This window comes from Stigmatopora nigra, chromosome 4, assembly GCF_051989575.1.
Source record: "Stigmatopora nigra isolate UIUO_SnigA chromosome 4, RoL_Snig_1.1, whole genome shotgun sequence".
Taxonomy (NCBI): Eukaryota; Metazoa; Chordata; class Actinopteri; order Syngnathiformes; family Syngnathidae; genus Stigmatopora; species Stigmatopora nigra.
Window position 1 is genome coordinate 17,641,502 of NC_135511.1, and position 20,690 is coordinate 17,662,191.

Below are 20,690 nucleotides of genomic sequence, written 5' to 3' on the forward strand. Positions count from 1 at the left end.
GTAGGAAGTCTTTGAAAAGGTATATTAGCGAGCGGCAGCTTTAATATTCGAGCCCAAGCGCCGCTTTAATCATGGCTGCGCCGCGTTGATAATAACGGCGGCGTAATAGATGCGTGGCGAGGCGTCGTTAAAGCGGCGGCGGCGCAACGACGATACAATTTCAAGAAGCCATCTAAGCGACTACGACGCGGTGGCCCATTTGTTGAAGAGTCGACGGAAAGATTAGAACGCCGCCTGTCGCATTTGCTCGCCACTTGTAATTAAGTCCAAAGTGAGACACCAAAGTAGTAGTGGGCGGCCATTTTGGCTTTTAGAAGGAGCTTGACAAGACAACAATGGCAGGAAAATGGAAGAAGACAACTCAATTTGGCATTTTTCAAAGAAATGGAGTTGATTTCCGAGTAAAATTAGGATTGGACACTATAAACTAAAGTATGTTCAAATTGTTTGGAATGCTCATGGTGCAATGGAGTGAACTCCAGCACCCCCGTGATCCTCATGAGTACACTTTACCTGCAAAATTAATTTGTCCCAATAACAATGTTTATTTTTGTTTGTTTTTGTTTTAAAAAATAAGATGCCCCCTAAATCTTGGATTCAATTATAGGCCATTAAATTTTTTAAATGGAGCTTGAAAATCCACCAAATTTTTCAAAACTCTGATAAAAACAATAAAACCAACAAATCATAGAGGAATAAGAAATATAGATAATTTTGTAAAGTACTTTAATATATTTGACTGAGCCACAACACCATTTAAAATGATGTAAAATATATCCAAAAACACACTTTTAATCTCTTTAGCCTGTTAGCCCGCTAGCCCATTAGCTCACTAGCCCATTAGCCCATTAGCCCGCTAGTCCATTAGCCAGGAATCTGTAAATAATGTCAATAAAGTCAGGCTTTTTTGTTTTTTTGTATATTTATTTTAGTTCAGTAACATCTCATTATACTTTTATAATGACAATAAAAACATTAAATTCATTGTTTTGGCGCGTAGCATTTTATTTATGTATTTTCCCCAAGAAAAATGCTAATTGTCTAGTTAGTATACCAGAAATTGGCGGTACTTTAAAGTCTAAATCAAAATACATCGCAATTTCTCATTGAAATATAAAAAAAATCATTCATTTTCCATTTTGCTCATTCTCATGAGGATCGCGGGGGTGCCGGAGTTCACTCCATTAGACCATGGACACCCCAAACTGGTTGAACATCAAAATATACCCATACTTTTCCAACATATCAGGGTCATGAGGGTGCCGGAGCCCATCCTAGCTGACTTTAGGCAAATGTGCTACTACTCATTGAACATGAAATACACATTTCTATACATATTTTATCATCAAGTTGAAAAATAATAATTTAGAATACAAAATACTTTGGTTTAATGCGTCCAATCCTAATTTTGCTTGGAAATCCACTCATTTGCGGAAATCGAAAAGTGAGACTGACCGACGATGACTTTTACCCGCAAATATTCCACTCCGTGACTTGTTTGTCCTGCCAACTTTGGGTTGCCAGGTCAGCAAATGTTTGTGTGATGGCGTGAGGTTAGCGCCGTAGAGGACGGCCAATATCAACCGACGGCCATCCCATTTTGTGAATTTTTCAAAAGTCTTTGATTTGTAGCAAGAAAGAGGAATAACCCTGCTTTTAAATCATTTAGCAGAAAGCCAGGCTAAGCGTCCTTTTTTCTCGCAGGGTCGCTTTCAATAATTCAGTTTTGTCAGTTTGTGTGTTTGTGTGCGTTGGGAAGTGTGTTGATGTTCTGGGTTTTATCGTGAAAAATCATATTTTGCTTGAAAAAAAACAGAAACTAAAACAAAGGCGCGGAAAAATAGCATTAGCATTGTGGTTTATCGGGAAAACTTAGCATTTAGCATCTTGTAAGTTCTGGTTAAAGACAATTTGGATAGTTTTTGATTTTTTTAAAATGGAGTAAGGGTCACTTGAAGTACCTGTAGTGCAAAACTTATTTTTTTTGTTGTTTCTTTTGACTTTATTCTGTCTCAAAGGTAAGAATTCCATACAGTACTGAACATAATAGTTATGTTTTATTTCAGATAATATCCAACAAGTAATTTTTTTTTAAATCAGAATTAGAACAATTAAAAACATGTTTTACATTGAAATATCCTCTTTTAGGAGGTTGGGGATAGATTAATTTGTATTGACATATGAGCTCAGTCCCAGAACGCAGTACGCTCGTATCTCAAGGTATTACTATGTTTAGTTATACTCTATGGAAAAATTTATTTGAAAAACTAGTAAATTGACATATGAGCTTGGTTCTGGAACGAATTAAGCTTGTATTTCAAGCTATTACTATATTAAGTTCTTTTCTATTGGAAAAATTTATTTGAGATGCGAATGAATTGACATACGAACTCAGGTCCCAGAATGCATGAAGCTTGTATCTCAAGGTATTACTATATTTAGTTCATTTCTATGGCAAAAATTGACTTGTAATATGAGTACATTGACATACAAGCTCGGTCTTGGAACTCATTAAACTCGTATCTCAAGGTATTACTATATTTAGTTATTTTCCATGGGAAAAATTGATTTTAGATGCGTGTGAATTGACATATGAGCTCAATCCCGCAATGCATTAAGCTCCTATCTCAAGGTATGACTGTATCGGCCATCTTAAACAAAATAATATCAACATCTTGGAGAACTGGCATCCTTTATTTCAATTTATTTCATATAATAGTGGTCATAACCATTGCAATGTGTTCTGAAATAGGCCAATCCACTCGAATCTCCAATGCGTCGCCACCCAAGCTAAAACCCGAATGCGCAATACTTGCTGTAAGCGCAAACATCTGTCAAATCCATCAATGTTTCATGGAAGATGAACAACATTTACTCCACACACTTCCATCTCTGTACACTCCATTTAAATTCTATCATTTAATTCCCCTATCAAAACCCTTTAAATTCCAAACGGCTCAATCTAAAGTCAACAATTTCTCTTGACTCACCTTTTGCACAAAAACCACAAACAATAGAATTAACCCACTCATATTCTCAACCCTAAATTTTTGGTTGTTTTTTTACTCGAGCCACTTCAAATGAAACAAGCTTTTATTCGTCATGTTACATTATTTTAAGAGCTTATTAAAACTCTAAAAATACTCTCAATTCACTTCAACACAGCTCTTTAGTACCATTCGCTATTCTTCTACGCGGGTTATATTTTTTTGTTGTTTTTTGTATCCTGCAGTTTGCTACGGTGTGCTTTTGTTTGCGCAAAAATAGCAGGGGCACGTTTGCGTGTCGGTGACGGAAAGGTGGGATTACCAGCTTGTTTTTGTGAGATAGACCTGGATTACTAGATGGATACACACACATATACACACATATACGCACATATACATGCACACCCACACAAAAGTGGACATACGCGGGTGAAAAGACGACAAGATGAGGTTGACAGAGGACATCCGAGTCGGAAGTAATAGATAGGCCAATTGCAATGAGTGGTAGACGCCATGTTGCTTTTTGGCTAATTACATCTCGGTGTCAATTACAGTCACACTTGGAAACAACTTGGTTAATCAATTAGCTACTCAGTCGGAATGTTGTGTTACAGTGGAAAGCAGGAATTAAAGTGGTACCTTGACATATGAGGAATTTGAGATAAGAGTAAATATTTGTCTTGAGATATGAGAGAAATTTTGATATACGAGCTTATAGTGGATATCATGGGGACTGTCTTTCTGGTTGCAACTCCCTCTACGAGCACTGGGCGGAGCATTTTTTTTTATATTGACACTAGTAGAAAAGCAATTTTTTTTTAATTTATTGTTTTTGGTGACCAAATTTGTTGTCTAATTTGATGTAAAATACACTTTTTAAATGTAAACTTAAACAAAAACAAATAAATACAATTCCTCAAAATCTGGAGTAAAATGCAAAAAAAAAGCGTGATTGGGATGTAATCTCGACTATTTATTCTCAAATTCTGGGAACTCGGACTTGGAGTAGAATACCCAAAAATATATACTGTATTTTCACGACTATAAGGTGCACCGCATTATAAGGCGTACCCTCAGTGAATGACATTTTTTCCATATATAAGGCGCACTGTATTATAAGGCGGACTGTCTATTTTGGAGAAAATGTAAGACTTTTAAGTGCGCCTTATAGGGGTGAAAATACGGTAATTGCTATTGACTTCCAGGTATGAAGCACTCACTACACAGTCACCTCTAGAGCCAGCCATTGTTGATGTTTTGGATTTTTTTGGTATAAAATCTTGCAGTGGGGGAGGAGCTATATGATGGAAGATGTTGTAAACTAAGATGGCATCCGCATATTTAACAGTATTGTTTCACTTCAGGCGTTTGTGTTTTTCTAATATCCGACAGTGGTGGTTTTTGGTTTTCATTTTTTTCCATATATAAGGCGCACTGGATTATAAGGCGCACTGTCTATTTTGGAGAAATGTTAAGACTTTTAAATGCGCCTTATAGTCGTGAAAATACGGTATTTATTCTCAATATATGCACTCAAATTAGTCCTAAAAAATACAACAAATTGTGATTGCAGCATTACTACCAAGTATGTATTTGCTGATAAATAATGTGTTGTTTAGTTGACAAAGTGAAGTCTTTTAGAAGTTTGTCTTTGAAATGGCCCTCTTCATAGTTGACACTTTAGTACGAAATCAATCCCACGTTAGCTGGACCTTGACTTTTCTATTTCTACCGCCTATGAATGGTCAGGGAGGCGTTTGTGGAAACCTTCGCCGTTAGACGGCAGCTTCCCTGCAAAGAATGTCATTAGAAAAATCAGGCTGCCTGCAGCTTCTTATTAATGCTTGTTTATATTTGGCCCGGGCGCTAAAGGTGCGCCGCGGGTCGGCTCCCTACTATGCTAATACACACTCACTTGTATGCTAATACACACTCACTTGTATGCTAATACACACTCACTCGTAAGCTAATACACACTCACTTGTATGCTTGCGCACACTCACAAATCTGTGCGAGTTTTGATCGTTTATTTTTTTAATGCACTCTGACAAGATTCTATCGTTTAATTGGCCTGTAAAAATATTTGTGGGACTTTGATTTGTCAATATGTTGCTGTTGGGATTTTTTATGGTGAAAAGGGGGTGTGTTGTGTTTAATTAAATTGGAAATGTGGACTATTTGTCGTAATTGTGATAATAAAATGAACAAAAACTTCAATTAAAAATTGAAAATGACTTAAAAAATGATTTTCTGTTACAGTAGCAAGAGGGTGAGAATACAGACACAGAAAAAGACATTTTAGACATAAATAAGGCTGAGAATACAGACAACAAAACACATTTTAGACATAAATAAATAGGTAATAAATAAATAACTTGACTTACAAATAAAATATGAAATGACCGATCTGTATAAACAACATAAACATCAAATCTTATCGCTTTTTTGGCCTTTAAATTCACCCCAAAAAAACAACAACACACAAAACTTTCCCAAATCTAAAAGGTAGGATGCGTTACCGTGGTAACCTTGCCTCCTCACAACACCTGTGCCCCGGTTAAAGGCACGCACGTGTATTTTTAACAATCTTTTTGTGCGTATGCTGACTACAGTAAAAGTCCAAATGGCACCCCCATCTTTCACAGTGACCCCAACTTACACACACACACACACACACACACACACACACACACACACACACACACACACACACACACACGTACATACACACTTCTGAGTAAGCACCAACTGTCCCTCTAATGAAGTTTAATGAGCACCATGTTGGATCTATGCCGTTTTTTATTTTTATTTTAGCAACGATGCTCACCTGGCTTCTCAGTACTTCTTCTATGAGTTGAGTGTAGTGGAGTTTATTTTGTCCCTAGGACTGTGTGGGTTTTCTTCGGGTACTCCTGTTTACTCCTGAATACCCCAAAAACATGCATGCTAGGCTAATCGGAGTTCTCCTTAAAGTTGGTGTGTATTTTTGTTTGTTTTGTCGTGTACTGTGATTGGCTGGTCATTGATTTGAGGGTCGGGATAGGCTCCAGCACCCTCCGCGATAAGTAGTTTGGAAAATGAACGCATTAGTGAATTATTTATCATTAATGATGACATTTAGTGGTGAAGTGGTTAGTTTGCCTGACTTGGCTGTGGGCAGTGTGGGTTCAATTCCCAATTGGTGGTGGTACAATTGTGGTTGTGAATGGTCGCCTGCCTCTCTGTTTGGGTTGTGATTGAATGGCGACCAATCATGGGTGTAGTCGATTTTTTTTTTTGCCCAAAGTTAGTAGGGATAAGCTCTAAAAACATTTAATTTTTTTATTGTTTTTATTTTTTTGCTTGTAAACTAAGGATAGAAAATTGAATGGCGCTAACTGAAGTTAGCTTCAATGCTAATTCTTCAAAAACTCACCATGAAACCATCTTTTGAACTTAAAGGAATGAACAAATTAGAAAAAAACATCTCTGAACCAAAATGGCAGACATCCCATAGACTTTCCAACACAGCTTCTTAACACATTTCTGCAGTTTCCCCCTCAAAACAAACCCACCAAATTTCTTCCGGCCTACTCTGTCATCATGCCCTCTAGTGAGCTTTTATTGCGGGAAAAAAATAAAACCAGGAGACGAGAAAGCGCTCAGTGAATTTTAAAAGATTTTTTTCCCTTTTTTTTCCGTCAAAAAAAGACAAATAGCATCACATCATGGCGTCTCTTTGGGGACTCGCTGACTCTGACGCTAATTAACGCTCTTGCCGTGGTTGAAAGCATCCATCAACATCAACGCTGCCTCTTGTCACGTCTTGGCCATTTTTGAGGGATTATTACACACACACACACACACACACACACACACACACACACACACACACACACACACACACACACACGCACACACACACACACACACACACTTATGTTGATATAATAGCCGTGGATTAACAAGTAGAACACGAGTAGTGAATACAAATCATAACCTCTGTTTCTACATAGGAAACATGTCCTTTTGACATTTTCAAAATAAAAGCACAACTTTAGTAGAGAAAAGTCCCATTCGTAATTGTCAATCTGTTATTTATTTCAAACAAAAACACCGCTCATGTGGAAATGTTTTATCTTATGCTGAGTAAACTGATTTAAAAAAAGAGGTTTTGGCGAAAATGTGTTTTTTTTGCTAATTAGTTGTGCCTACAAAATAAAGTTGGAAGCAAATGTTTAGTTGGAATCCGTAAAATTTGATTAAAAATAGTGGAATGGGATAAATTGAGCTAGATGGTGATTTTTTATTTTTATTTTTCGTGCAAACGTTTTTTTAAGTGTAAATATTAATATATAGTATTAAATGTTTATTTTATTTTAGGCATTCAATATTAATGCAATATGAAAAATTGAGCTTTTTTGATGGTTATTTCGTTGACTTTTATGCAGTTTTTTTTAATATTTTGTTTTTTTGCAAAGTTTCACTAGTGAAAATATACATTAATTATGAAGCTAATTATATATGTATTTTTTTTTGGAATAATATACCTCAGCCCTTATCTTGTTCACTACCATTGACAATTATAGACATAAAATTAATTTCAATGGTAAATAATCGGGTTTCATTCATTCGTTGCCAGTTCTCCAGTCAAACTTGATTGGACGCCTGTCAGTGTTACGTAATACACAAAAATAAATACATTTTAAGAATTCCAATCCTGAAAATGACGATTTCCCATTTCCAATCATTTTTAAATGTGTTTAAATCTCATCTGCGTCAGCCTTTTTGGATTTATTTACAGAATAAAATCTTCCTCTAAGAAATCGAGCCATTCTTTTTGTCCAAATTAACGATTACATAATTTAAAGTACATTTTTTTTCTAATTTTTTTGATGAATCTGGCTTTAAAAGTGACTCCAAACCCAATTTGTCCAATTCTATTGCCTTGCTTTAAAGCCTATTTTGCATAAAATAAAGAGTATTAATCCATCTGAGTCCAGCTAAACGCGACTGTTACGATCGCCGCCGCGTAATGCGAGGCGATCGGAGGGGAAGTTGAACCCAGATGCAGAGTCGCCGAAGGAATGGAAAGGTGAGGCAGGTCTGTAGCTCTTGTAGGTTGATTTATTGAACGGGGTAACATAACTTCAACAACTTAGCTTGACCACTCATTACAAACGAAAACAACATGCGGCGGGGCGTCATGGAAACAGCAATGACTACGAGGATTAACAGGAAACGAAACCAGAACTTAACCAGTACTACACCAGGACGAAACCAGAACTTAACCAGTACTACACCAGGACGAAAACAGACGATCCAACGGCGTCCACAGAAAGTCACAATGCTTAAATACCAAAAATAATCCAATCACGTAATTAGCCACGGCTGATAACTACCGTGACGTCATGTCAGGAGAGGCGATCCAGCGACTCCTGACAGTACACCCCCTCTAAGGGACGGATTCTAGACGTCCCAAGGTCAATTACAACATGAGAAACGGGAACAAGCAGGGAGGGTGGGTGGGAGATCTAGAATTGTCCGGTGGTCTTCCACACCAACCCAAGAACAGACGGAGAGGTCGCTCCGGCGGGCGTCAGCGCCAGCCAGAAACGAGACAAATCAGTGGCAGGTCTGGCGGGCGTCCGTGCCGGTCAGAAACAAGACGAGGCTGTGGTCGATCCGGTGGGCGTCCGCGCCGGCCAGAAACTAGACGAGTCGGTGGCAGGTCTGGCGGGCGTCCGCGCCGGCCAGAAACGAAACGAGGCTGAGGTCGATCCGGCAGGCGTCCGCGCCGGCCAGAAACGAGACGAGGCGGTGGTCGATCCGGCGAGCGTCCGCGCCGGCCAGAAACAAGACGAGGTTGTGGTCGGTCCGGCGGGCGTCCGCGCCGGCCAGGAACGAGACGAGGCAGTGGTCGATCCGGCGGGCGTCCGTGCCGGCCAGAAACGAGACGAGGCAGTGGTCGATCCGGCGGGCGTCCGCGCCGGCCAGAAACGAGACGAGGCTGTGGTCGATCCGGCGGGCGTCCGCGCCGGCCAAGAACGTGACGAGGCTGTGGTCGATCCGGCGGGCGTCCGCGCAGGCCGGATACAAGACGAGGCTGAGGTCGATCCGGCGGGCGTCCGCGCCGGCCAGAAACGAGACGAGGCGGTGGTCGATCCGGCGGGCGTCCGCGCCGGCCAGAAACAAGACGAGGTTGTGGTCGGTCCGGCGGGCGTCCGCGCCGGCCAGAAACGAGACGAGGCAGTGGTCGGTCCGGCGGGCGTCCGCGCCGGCCAAAAACGAGACGAGGCAGTGGTCGGTCCGGCAGGCATCCCAGCTGGTCCCTTAAGTCTTTGCCAAACTGCCTGCCTTCAGGAAATATTAGAAGTTTAGTACGGTCGGGCATCTTACCCTGTTTGCTCGGGGGGTGGACAGCCCTCTTCTCCCAGGAACCCGGATAATTGCTTCTCTGGACGTCGCCGGCTTCTTCCTCCAGGGGCACCGGCGAATTGGCACTCTCGACATCGCCAGCCCCTTCCTCCAGGGACTCCGGCGAATTGCCTCTCTCGACGTCACCGGCTTCTTCCTCCAGGGGCACTGGCGAATTGGCACTCTCGACATCGCCAGCCCCTTCCTCCAGGGACTCCGGCGAATTACCACTCTTGACCTCGCCAGCCCCTACTGCCAGGGACTCCGGCGCATTGCCACTCTCGACGTCACCGGCTTCCTCCTCCAGGGGCACCAGCGAATTACCACTCTCGACGTCACCGGCTTCTTCCTCCAGGGGCACCGGCGAATTGGCACTCTCGACATCGCCAGTCCCATCTTCCAGGGACTCCGGCGAAATACCACTCTCGACGTCACCGGCTTCTTCCTCCAGGGGCACCGGCGAATTGGCACTCTCGACGTCGCCAGCCCCTTCCTCCAGGGACTCCGGCGAATTGCCTCTCTCGATGTCGCCAGTCCCATCTTCCAGGGACTCCGGCGAAATACCACTCTCGACGTCGCCGGCCCCGTCTTCATCGAGCGCCGGAGCATCGTCGCCACTTCTGGGCGGGCAGGCGCAGGACGGGCAGGCGCTTGGGAGAGCGGTGCTAGGGAGAGCGGTGCTTGGTAGAGCGGTGCTTGGTAGAGCGGTGCTAGGGAGAGCGGTGCTTGGGAGAGCGGTGCTTGGGAGAGCGGTGTTAGAATGGCCGTCCGTCACCAGAAACCTGATCCGTGGCTTCGGTACGGGTGCGACCGGCGACCCCAAAGGCAACGGGAGTAATTTGCGTGGCCTTGGCACAGGAGCTTGGGGCACTTGAAACGGCGCGCTGGGCCGATTAACTTCGGCCACTTGGACAGGCGTGGTCGGCCGAGTGACTTCGGGCACTTGGAACGGGGAGGGCTGCATAGTCCTTAGGAGCTGCTGGTACAGCGGGGTCGGCCGAGTAACTTCGGGCACTTGGAAAGGCGTGGTCGTGGTCGGAAAAGGAGCTTGGAGGGACGTGGTCGGAAAAGGAGCTTGGAAGGACGTGGGCGGGCGCGTAACTTGGACAGTGGTTAGTGTGTCCAGGCATTGCTTTCGCTTCGCTCTACGGCGTGGCGCTCGGCGCCTCCTCTGGGAGGACTGCACAGCACCCCCGCCACCACGCCGCGCCCCACAATTGGTGGCCAGCCCACTCTGCAATTGCTGGTCGGGGTATTTGTAATAGGAATTATCGGGGGAACAATCGGGATAATCCTCCTCCAGTGGAAGGTCTCGGGGTCCGAATTGGTCAAAGAATTCATCATCGGATTCCGAAACGCCAGCGAAAAAATCAATTTCCTCAACGATGTCCTCCTCACCAGAGTCTTCAGGCTCCCTCCATGGTGAATCAATACCTCTGGGCATAGGCATAAGATAACTTGGGCGGCCTCTGGTGGTTGTACGCACCTGGGCCTCATGATGAAACGGTAAAGGCTTCCCAGGGCGGCGTGCATAGCAGTGGTGGGGCGTATGAGTACGCTGCGGCTCTAACTCTCCTCCTAGCTGTGGCTCATCTCTAGCGATGATGTGCCTGAGAGCCCCGCACCACGGTGTGTCCATTACAAAATTCCTAAACGATTCTGAGGGGTTTCTTATACATTCCAAGCAGTCCGGTGTCTTCGAGGTGGATGGTTTGCGTCGCCGAGTGCGTCGGCGCGAGCGTGGGTGGCGCTCCGCTGGGTCCATAGGTTGGATCGTGCTGTTACGATCGCCGCCGCGTAATGCGAGGCGATCGGAGGGGAAGTTGAACCCAGATGCAGAGTCGCCGAAGGAATGGAAAGGTGAGGCAGGTCTGTAGCTCTTGTAGGTTGATTTATTGAACGGGGTAACATAACTTCAACAACTTAGCTTGACCACTCATTACAAACGAAAACAACATGCGGCGGGGCGTCATGGAAACAGCAATGACTACGAGGATTAACAGGAAACGAAACCAGAACTTAACCAGTACTACACCAGGACGAAACCAGAACTTAACCAGTACTACACCAGGACGAAAACAGACGATCCAACGGCGTCCACAGAAAGTCACAATGCTTAAATACCAAAAATAATCCAATCACGTAATTAGCCACGGCTGATAACTACCGTGACGTCATGTCAGGAGAGGCGATCCAGCGACTCCTGACAGCGACTACATCACACATCCAACTTTTATTTATTTATTTCAGGCTGTCAGTGTCTAGGCTAATAATATTCACGTCCTGTCATACCCGATTATTCGCCGTGACAGTTATACGGGACAAACAAATCAAAATGCATCGAGGCTAATATGACATGCTAGCTCACCGCATTCATGTGTAAAAGTTACTCTTGGGTCAATTGATGTGATATTTTTTTATAAAAGCGACTAAATGTGAAATCTTTAAATCAATTTTCTCAAGCTAAAGGTTAGCATTGATCGAGTATGAACTTTGTTTTTGGCAAAAATGTCAATCACAATGTCCTCTATGCTTTAAAAAATGTGAAAAAATCAAAAATAAATTAAAATTAACTCCCAGTTTAGATAGATGGAAAATGCATTACTGCCACCCGCAGGATGGGAGTGCAACAGTATCATTTATGACATCGTAAATCAATCTGATTTTCAACATTGTCGCTGGGAAAATGTCAAAAATGATGTGCTATATGCTTTTAAAAATATAAAAAAAATAAAAAATAAGTCAAAAAAACTCCCAGTTTAGATAGATGGAAAATGCATTACTGCCACCCGCAGGATGGGAGTGCAACAGTATAATTTATGACATCGTAAATCAATCAGATTTTTAATGTTGGCGCTGGGAAAATTTTAAAAATGATGTCGTATATGCTTTTAAAAATATAAAAATATAAAAAATAAGTCAAAAAAACTCCCAGTTTAGATAGATGGAAAATGCATTACTGCCACCCGCAGGATGGGAGTGCAACAGTATCATCTATGACATCGTAAGTCAATCAGATTTTTTTAAAAATATTTTTTTAAACCAAAAATGACATTTTAAATGACATCCTTGCTTCTGCTGACCGCATTTAATCCGCGTTATCACCACCTGCAAGGCCGCCACGGCGCCGGATTGCTCGCCACGCTGCGATTTGTCAATCAAATGGACGTGTTTTTGCTAAGCAGATGCGAAGTTGACATTTAAACCCATGCACCCCCTCCGATGTTCCGCCTGTAATTTCTACCGGCGGAAAAAAGGAGCGGCATGCTAGTATCTCCAATTGCGTGATGTTTTTAATCAAACACGGAAAAGTGACTTACTTAGCCATGACGATAAAAAATGGACCTCTTAAGTGACGTTTGCACTTAGACATCCGGTGTTTAACGGGCATTACTGTCAGTTGCTTCCACGCGTCACGATTCGTCAATCTAATGGACGTGTTTTGCCGAGTAGACGATTTTTTAAGTGGCGCGTGTCCATATATGGACGACATTTAATGTCTATTTCCGCCACCTGCGGGGCGTTGCCGTGTGTCGATTAAAGAGACGTGATTTGCTAAGATGACGCTAAGCGGATGTTTGACGCATCGATTCTAGTTAAGTGACAATTTGGCTTGTTTTTATGTATGCATTCATTTTTTTCCTGGCTGGGAGGGTCGTGGGGGTGCTGGAACATTGCTCACTAAGGGAAAGAGGTCACTGAGGGCAGGAGGCGGGGTCACCCGGAGGACAACGCGGTGTAAAATGTTTCTCCATTTGATTTATAAGAAAAAATGTTTTGTGGATCATATTTTTTCTGACATTAAGAATAATCTAAGATATTTTCTATATATACAGTCATACCTCTAAGATACATTTTTTATATATACAGTCGTACTTCTAAGATAATATTTTTTTATTTATACAGTCGTATTTCCCAAGATATTTTTATATATACAGTCGTACCTCGAAGATATTTTTATATACAGTTGTACCTCAAAGTTATTTTTATATATAGTCGTACCTCTGAGATAATATTTTTATATATACAGTCGTACGTCTAAGATGATTCATTTTATATATACAGTCGTACCTCTAAGATAGGATTTTTATATATACAGTCGTAAATCTAACCTTTTTTATATATACAGTCATACCTCCAAGATATTTTTTTTCATATATACAGTCGTACCTCTAAGATACATTTTTTATATATACAGTCATACTGCTAAGATATTTTTTTATATATACAGTGGTACCTCTAAGATATTTTTAATATATACAGTCATACCTCTAAGATATATTTTTTAATATTTGCAGTTGTCCCTCTACTTACAAAATGAGTTAATTCCAGAACTGTGATCGTAACTTGAGAATTTAGTAAGTAGATGTGTACTTTATATGTAAATTCTGTAGTTCATCCAATAGATCCCTAAAGCAACTATTAGATTATTCCAACCATATTAGGTACAATACCAATGATATCGTTTAGTTTGCTCTTTGTAAATATTTTTGTTTGGAATGAATGATCGGTCGCCATGCCTGTCTCCATTCCTATTGGCCCATTAAGTCGGTATAGGCTGCCAGTCTTTAAAATCCATTATTTTTTAAAGCAACTTTTGCACTCTTTTCAGTGGAGATGGATACTAGTTATTGTTATTTTTTTTAGCGTAGCTAGCATATGATTCACGGCTAGCCAAGTGATCTCTAGCCTGACCCTTTTGCACTCAGCCCGAGAGGTTCTGTGTTGATCCACTGCATGGACTGCCCTTGTTTGTTAAGCCCCAGACTCCATCGGCTGGATTTATTACACTCGCCCTCCAGCAAATAGACTCCGGAGCGTCTCCGTGAACATGTTTCCAAAATTCAGCAGCGAGGCTTGTCTGCTCTGGCAACATGACATTTGGTAAAGCGTGTCTGTCATGCGTGAAGCCACAAAAAAAATAGGAAATGAAAAAAAAAAATGTCTCAAGAAAGCGTGGCCCGGAAAGACTCGAGAGTTGGGTTTGTAGTATTTGGTTTAGTTTTGAAATACTGATGGTGTAGTCAAGGAAATGAAAATATAAGACAAATAATGTAATATATTAACCTTTATAGAAGGTGATAATTACTGTATTTTCTTGCCTATATGGCATATTTGTCACTAAAAATAATCAAAGGTACGGCTTATATGCGCATAAATTAGACTTGACAAAGACAAAACGCCATAACGTAAGACAATACTGTCATTTATTTCAAAATAGAGAAAAGATAAACCGATAAAACACTTAACAAAATTTATTTTGACGTCTATGAATGAAATTTAAGAAAAAAATAAACCCTATCTTGCATAAAACATGCAAAAACTGTCTTACTTGTGCCTGTTATTGCTAGGGATGACAAACTAGACCGCTACAGATACACTTCCTGGTTGTACTGATCACCTGACCTCCTTTTTGAAGTCCTCTACATAAAGGCAAAACCCTTTCAAAATATGGAATCCACCAGACTATCCATATATATGTATATATATATGTATATATCTGTATATATCTTTATATATCTGTATATATATATGTATATATATGTATATATATATATATATGTAAAAACATGATTTTTCTTAAGATTTTCCCTTCAAAGTAAAACATTTGTACTCCATATTAAAACCATTTTTATGACAGTGAAAATTGTGAATCAGGGAGCGGCTTATACGAGAGGAATTGTCAAATTCAATCATTTTAAGGCAATTTTAAGGGTACGGCTCATACGTGAATGCGACTTATATGCGAGAAAATGTGGAAATATAGGTTAAAATAGTTGGTATGTGCTTCTTTAAGTCCCCATAAATCGACTGTACATTTTACCATAGTTATCGCCCCCTGGATTTATTAATATATCCACTTGTTAGACAAAAGTACGATTTTTGAATCCCCAACCCGGGGGATTTTTTCGGGACAGCGTTTTTCGCCCCCCCTATGACGAGCGAGTGGTCGACATGACACTTAAATGATGGCTGGTACGATCACCGCTGACATTTCACACCCGCGTACAACCACATTAAGGCGCTTCCATGTAAAGGTGCTGTGGGGGCACCCTTGGAAAATCAGTGTGTGTGTCTGAGTGTGTGTGTCGGTAGGTTAGCCGGACCGTGTCTGGGGAAATGTGACTGCGCTGACCCTCTGACAGGCGCATCAATCAACAAATGTAGTGTGTACGGGCCAGCTCCCGCGGCAGGTAGATAAACGTAAACGACTCGGGTTGGATGCTAGCGCTGAATTCTAATTGTTGACAATCTTGTGCGTCCTGTCTCAAAAAACAAAAAACAAATTATAATTTGACAGGAAAAAATTTGTCCTAGTGGTTAGTGAGTTGGACTCTCAGTTTTGGGGTGTAGGGTTCGATTCCAGTGTGTATTTGCGTGTATTTATTATTTGGTACTTTTTTATTGATTATTTATTTGTCTGTTTGTTGTTGTTATTTGTGTATTTCATAGTGAAGCCTTAAATCTCATTATATTAGTATAATGAAAATATGACCTAGGTTTTTGTGGGTTTTTTGGGGGTAATCAGGGTTCTGCTCATATCCTAAACGTATGCTAGGCTAGCTGGTGGAACACTCTAAATTGCCCATAGCTGTGATTGGTTGGCTGTTTCTTTGTGTCCCCCGCCTGGTGCTCGTAGTTAGCTGAGATATGCTCCAACACCCCCAGCAACCCTTGTGAGGATAAGTGATTAAAAAAATTATGATTGGAAAATCTTTTTTAAAGGTTTTTTGGTAGTAAGCATTCATTAGGTGTTTAAAATTAACTTTTTTCCACTTTGACATTTTTTTTCTGAACTGCTTTATCCTCGCTAAGGTCGCGGGGGGTGCCAGAGCCTATCCCAGGTGATTTGGGACACCCTGTATTGGTGGCTAGCCAATCATTCATGCTCATACTCATACTTTAAGGCAAAATATAATTAGCATACCATGCATTTTTTCAGATTATGGGAGGAAACCAGAGTACCCAAAGAAAACCCACGCAAGCCTGGACAGTATGCATTTCCACAGGCTAAAGTTTAGCTTCTTCTTGGACATCTTGTCATCATTCATGTGTCTAGAGAGCATCAAGACAGGAAGACGATGGCAAAAGTGAGGGTAGACGGCCAAAATAAACCCCCTGATAAATGCCGGCTCGGAAATAGAAAGTCCATTCTTCACTCCATCGCTCTATTATCTTTTTTTTCTTCTTCTTCTCTCGTGTGGAACGGCGTCACCGCCTTTTGCCTCCTCGCCGGTTCGAAGTTTAGCGGACAGCGCGCCATCTGCGTGATCAATGGACTTCATTCTTTCGTCCAACACTGGCCTGTGATGGATCTTTTCATTCGTCGAGCTCCAAGCCAATGAGATTCTCGGCCAATGTCTCTCGTCTTTGCCGTCCCGGCCGTGTACGACCCCAGAAAAGATGGACGTTAGGGTTGGTTCACGGGCGGCGTTAATGTCAACTCGGTTTCATGTGGGCGGGCCCATTTAAGATATAATATTTAGATTTTTTAAATAAATGGATTAAAAGAACTGGTTTAAAAGCCCCGAATATTCCGTTTTTTATAGATCTAAAACTGTTTATTTTAGCTTTTTTATATATATTTTTAGATTTTACAAAATGATTTTTGAACTAAAAACAGAAAAAATGATTAAAAATGACAATTATTAATTTAAAAGGGGAAAAATAAGGAAATTTAATATACATCTATACTCCATTTTATTTTAATCCTAAAACAGAAAGTTACTTTTCTGGGCCACACATAATGATGCAGCGGACCAAATTTGGCCCCCAATCCGCCACTTTCACACCAATAGAAATTCACATGAAAATTACCCCAAAAATACAGAAAACATGACCAACGAATAAGAAGCAGCCCACAAAATGTACCAATAGTTGGTTAGGACATGCTCCAGCACCCCCTGCAAACTTACTAAAAATAAACCATCCCAAAAATAAACGAACAAAATAGCATTTATTTTCCCCATGTCAGCACAAAACCTACTAAAAAAAACACCCAGTTCATCTGAATCCAGTACCACATCCCCCACCTAACATCTCAATTGAAGTGAATCTGGATCAAGATCGAGAAACACATTGTTAGTAAATGGATCTCATTAGATGCCAGTGTACCAAATGTGTAAAATTGGACAGCAATACAGCCAGATGTACAGATACAACCAAGCCCATCTGCCATTCTTCTTTCCACACACACCCCCTTCTAACACACAACCCCCACTAACACACACACACATGTCCATTCTGTTCCATTTTCTGAACATAACCACACACACACAAAAGCAGCCGAAAGCAAGAGGAAGCACAAAGTGGTACTTGATGCTGTGTTGGTTAAATATTGACACTGTCTTTTCTTACATTACATTACGCACAAACACAAGCAAGCCTTTGGGGAGGTATGCCATTTTTTTATCCATTTATTTTTTCATTATTTTAACATGGATAGTATACATAATAATAATATAGTAGTGGCAAGAGAACCAGAAGGAATGTGATATTTATTGATCCCCCCATACACACACACACAAATATACACCAACAATGAAAAACCACCATCTGTCTACATCCCTCTGCTCATTTTTTTTCCTGCTTTTTTTTTCTCATCTTCTCACCCCGTTTTTATCTGATGGGAAACTACGTGTGATGCAAGAGACGCCATTTTGTGTTTTCCCAACAAGCCTGTGCTATGGGGAACCTTATTAAATTGGCATTTGGACATAATTAACTCATTATGTGGTGTAAATATTGCATATTATTTGGCAAGTATTTCTGTTTTACTTCCAAGTGAAAGCCAATCTTCCGTAAGTCAAATTAACTTCTCCTCCCGTCAGATAGGTGGCGATGTTGGCTACAACCAACAACAACACAACCACACCAATATGAATTTAAAACAGCAAAAAACTGTCTATAGATGTAAGGATATGCCAAAATAAATATTTCTATTTATACATCCCAGAACAAGTTATTTAATTTGAATTAATGCACTTAAAGTTTTGTGTTCACTTTAAATAAATAGAAAGTGAGCCAAAACCTATAGGAACTCTCAAAAATGACCCCAAAAATGCCCTTAAACTACCCAAAAACCCCAAATAATCATTTAAAGCACTTTGTAGTTTAATTCTACAATTAGTTATTTAATTACAATTAATGCACTTCTTTAGGTTTTGTGTTGACTGTAAATAAACAAAAAATGAGCCAAAATCTATAAGAACTCTCGAAAATGACCAGAAAGTGACCCCAAAATGCCCTAATACCGCCCGAAAAAACAAAAAAAAAATCATTTAAAGCACCATTTGGAGTTTAATTCTTTCTCGATGTTTTCTTCTGCCTCATTTTTAATCCTCAACCCCCCAAAAAAACATGCACACACGACCATAAAACGATGGTTAAAACCCCCAAAAAGCCAAAATCCAACACAAAGACAAAAGTATCCATGGCAAATCCCCCCCACGCCCATTGAAAAAGCGATTATACCAGATTATAGCATTCAGTGGCGAGCTTGTTTCTAATATTCCGTCCACTTAGTGTACATCCCAAAAAATACAAGTACTGCAACCCCCCCACCCCCCAAATAGCCCACCAAGAAGGAACAATTTACCAGGCGGGAACGTCAAATTGCTTCCAAATGCCACCAAAAAACTTCCCGACCACCTCCCCCCCCCCCCAAAATAGACACATTTTCGCACTAGTAGATCCAAAACCAATCACAAACACACACTCCAACATCTGTGTGTGTGTCCCTCGCTAACGTGGCAGCGTAGCAGAGTGTGAAAATATAATGAGGGTGGGATAGTGCATTGCATTTGGGGCGACCCATCATAGTATACACACATAATACAGTTGTACCTCTACTTACGAACTTGAAAATTTAGTAAGGAGAAGTGTACTTTATATGTAAATTCTCTCATTCGTTCCACGGAACTCACAAAACTACCAACTAGAGCCTTTAAAATTGGTCAAAGTGTCTCAATTTTGTATGAAAGATGTGAGGAAACACACATAAATGAGAAAATTATATGGAAATGATTTATTAATGTCTTAAAGTCAATAAAGTATATGAAAATGTGCCCTGTGTTGATGAAATATCTGAATGTGAAAAAAATTGTAAGTCGAGGCATTTGTAAGTCGAGGCATTTGTAAGTCGAGGCATTTGTAAGTAGAGGCATTTGTAAGTAGAGGCATTTGTAAGTAGGGGCATTTGTAAGTAGGGGCATTTGTAAGTAGGGGCATTTGTAAGTAGGGGCATTTGTAAGTAGAGGCATTTGTAAGTAGAGGCATTCATAAGTAGGAGCATTCTTAAGTAGGAGCATTCTTAAGTAGGAGCATTCTTAAGTAGAGACATTCTTAAGTAGAGGCATGACTGTATTAATACTAAAACGGGACTATTATTTTAAATTACAGTTTCAATTTATTTTTCTAAGTGCGTCGTTTTTATCCTTATTCTTGACAAAAAATATTCAACGATAATTATCATTATGTATTCATACTATGTATAAACCTAAAAAAAACAAGCTCAACTTGGAGTCAAACTATGACAGTTGTCTTATATTAAGACTTTTATTCCCCTGTTTGTTATGGAATTTCACAACTTATCATATTTTTTTGCCTAAACGTAACCGAATTGCCCCCCCTCCCCAAATTTCCCATGATCCATCCATCTGTATTTGATATTATACTTGCTAGCGATAGGGAAACATAGTGATGTTTCTCCGAAAGAGCCAAAATGACCTTAAAATGTCTCCATAAACCAGAAACCATGGGGGTGCAATGGCGTGTGTGGTTGCGTGTACGAGCATTTGTGTCGGCGGGATCCTCATGAAACATATGTCCTGTCGTATTCTCATACAGAGAATGAGGTCATCTACACACACACACACACACACACACACACACACACACACACACACACACACACACACACACACACATACACACACACACACTCACATGCAGCCGACATTGACTTGAATGAATACTTTGTGACATTGACGTGAGCTTTTTCGCTTCTAATGTTTGAAAAAGAGTAGCAGATTGGTGTGACCTCAGTAGATGGCGCTACGCCTGATGTCCAGCTTTGCAAGCTGGCACCTTGATTGGCCGCCATTATCGCTGGATGCAACGGTTGTCATTGGCATTAGAACCGCTTTAAAGATGGCCCGTTACTGCATGTGTGTATTGCTTTAATAGATCTCAGGGATTTACAGTAATACCTCGTTTATCGCGGTGTATACGTTCCAAGACGTGCCGCAAAATGTGAATAACTGCAACATAGGGGGAGTGTTTTTCTACTCTCTATTTGATATTTTG

At 40.9% G+C, this 20,690-nt stretch overlaps 1 protein-coding gene across 1 annotated transcript in view; it reads left to right on the forward strand.

Moving 5' to 3' along the window:
* The window catches only part of LOC144195748 (transmembrane protein 132B), a 114,036-nt gene that overhangs the window by 19,725 nt on the left and 73,621 nt on the right, over positions 1-20,690 (forward strand). The window lies entirely within an intron of this gene.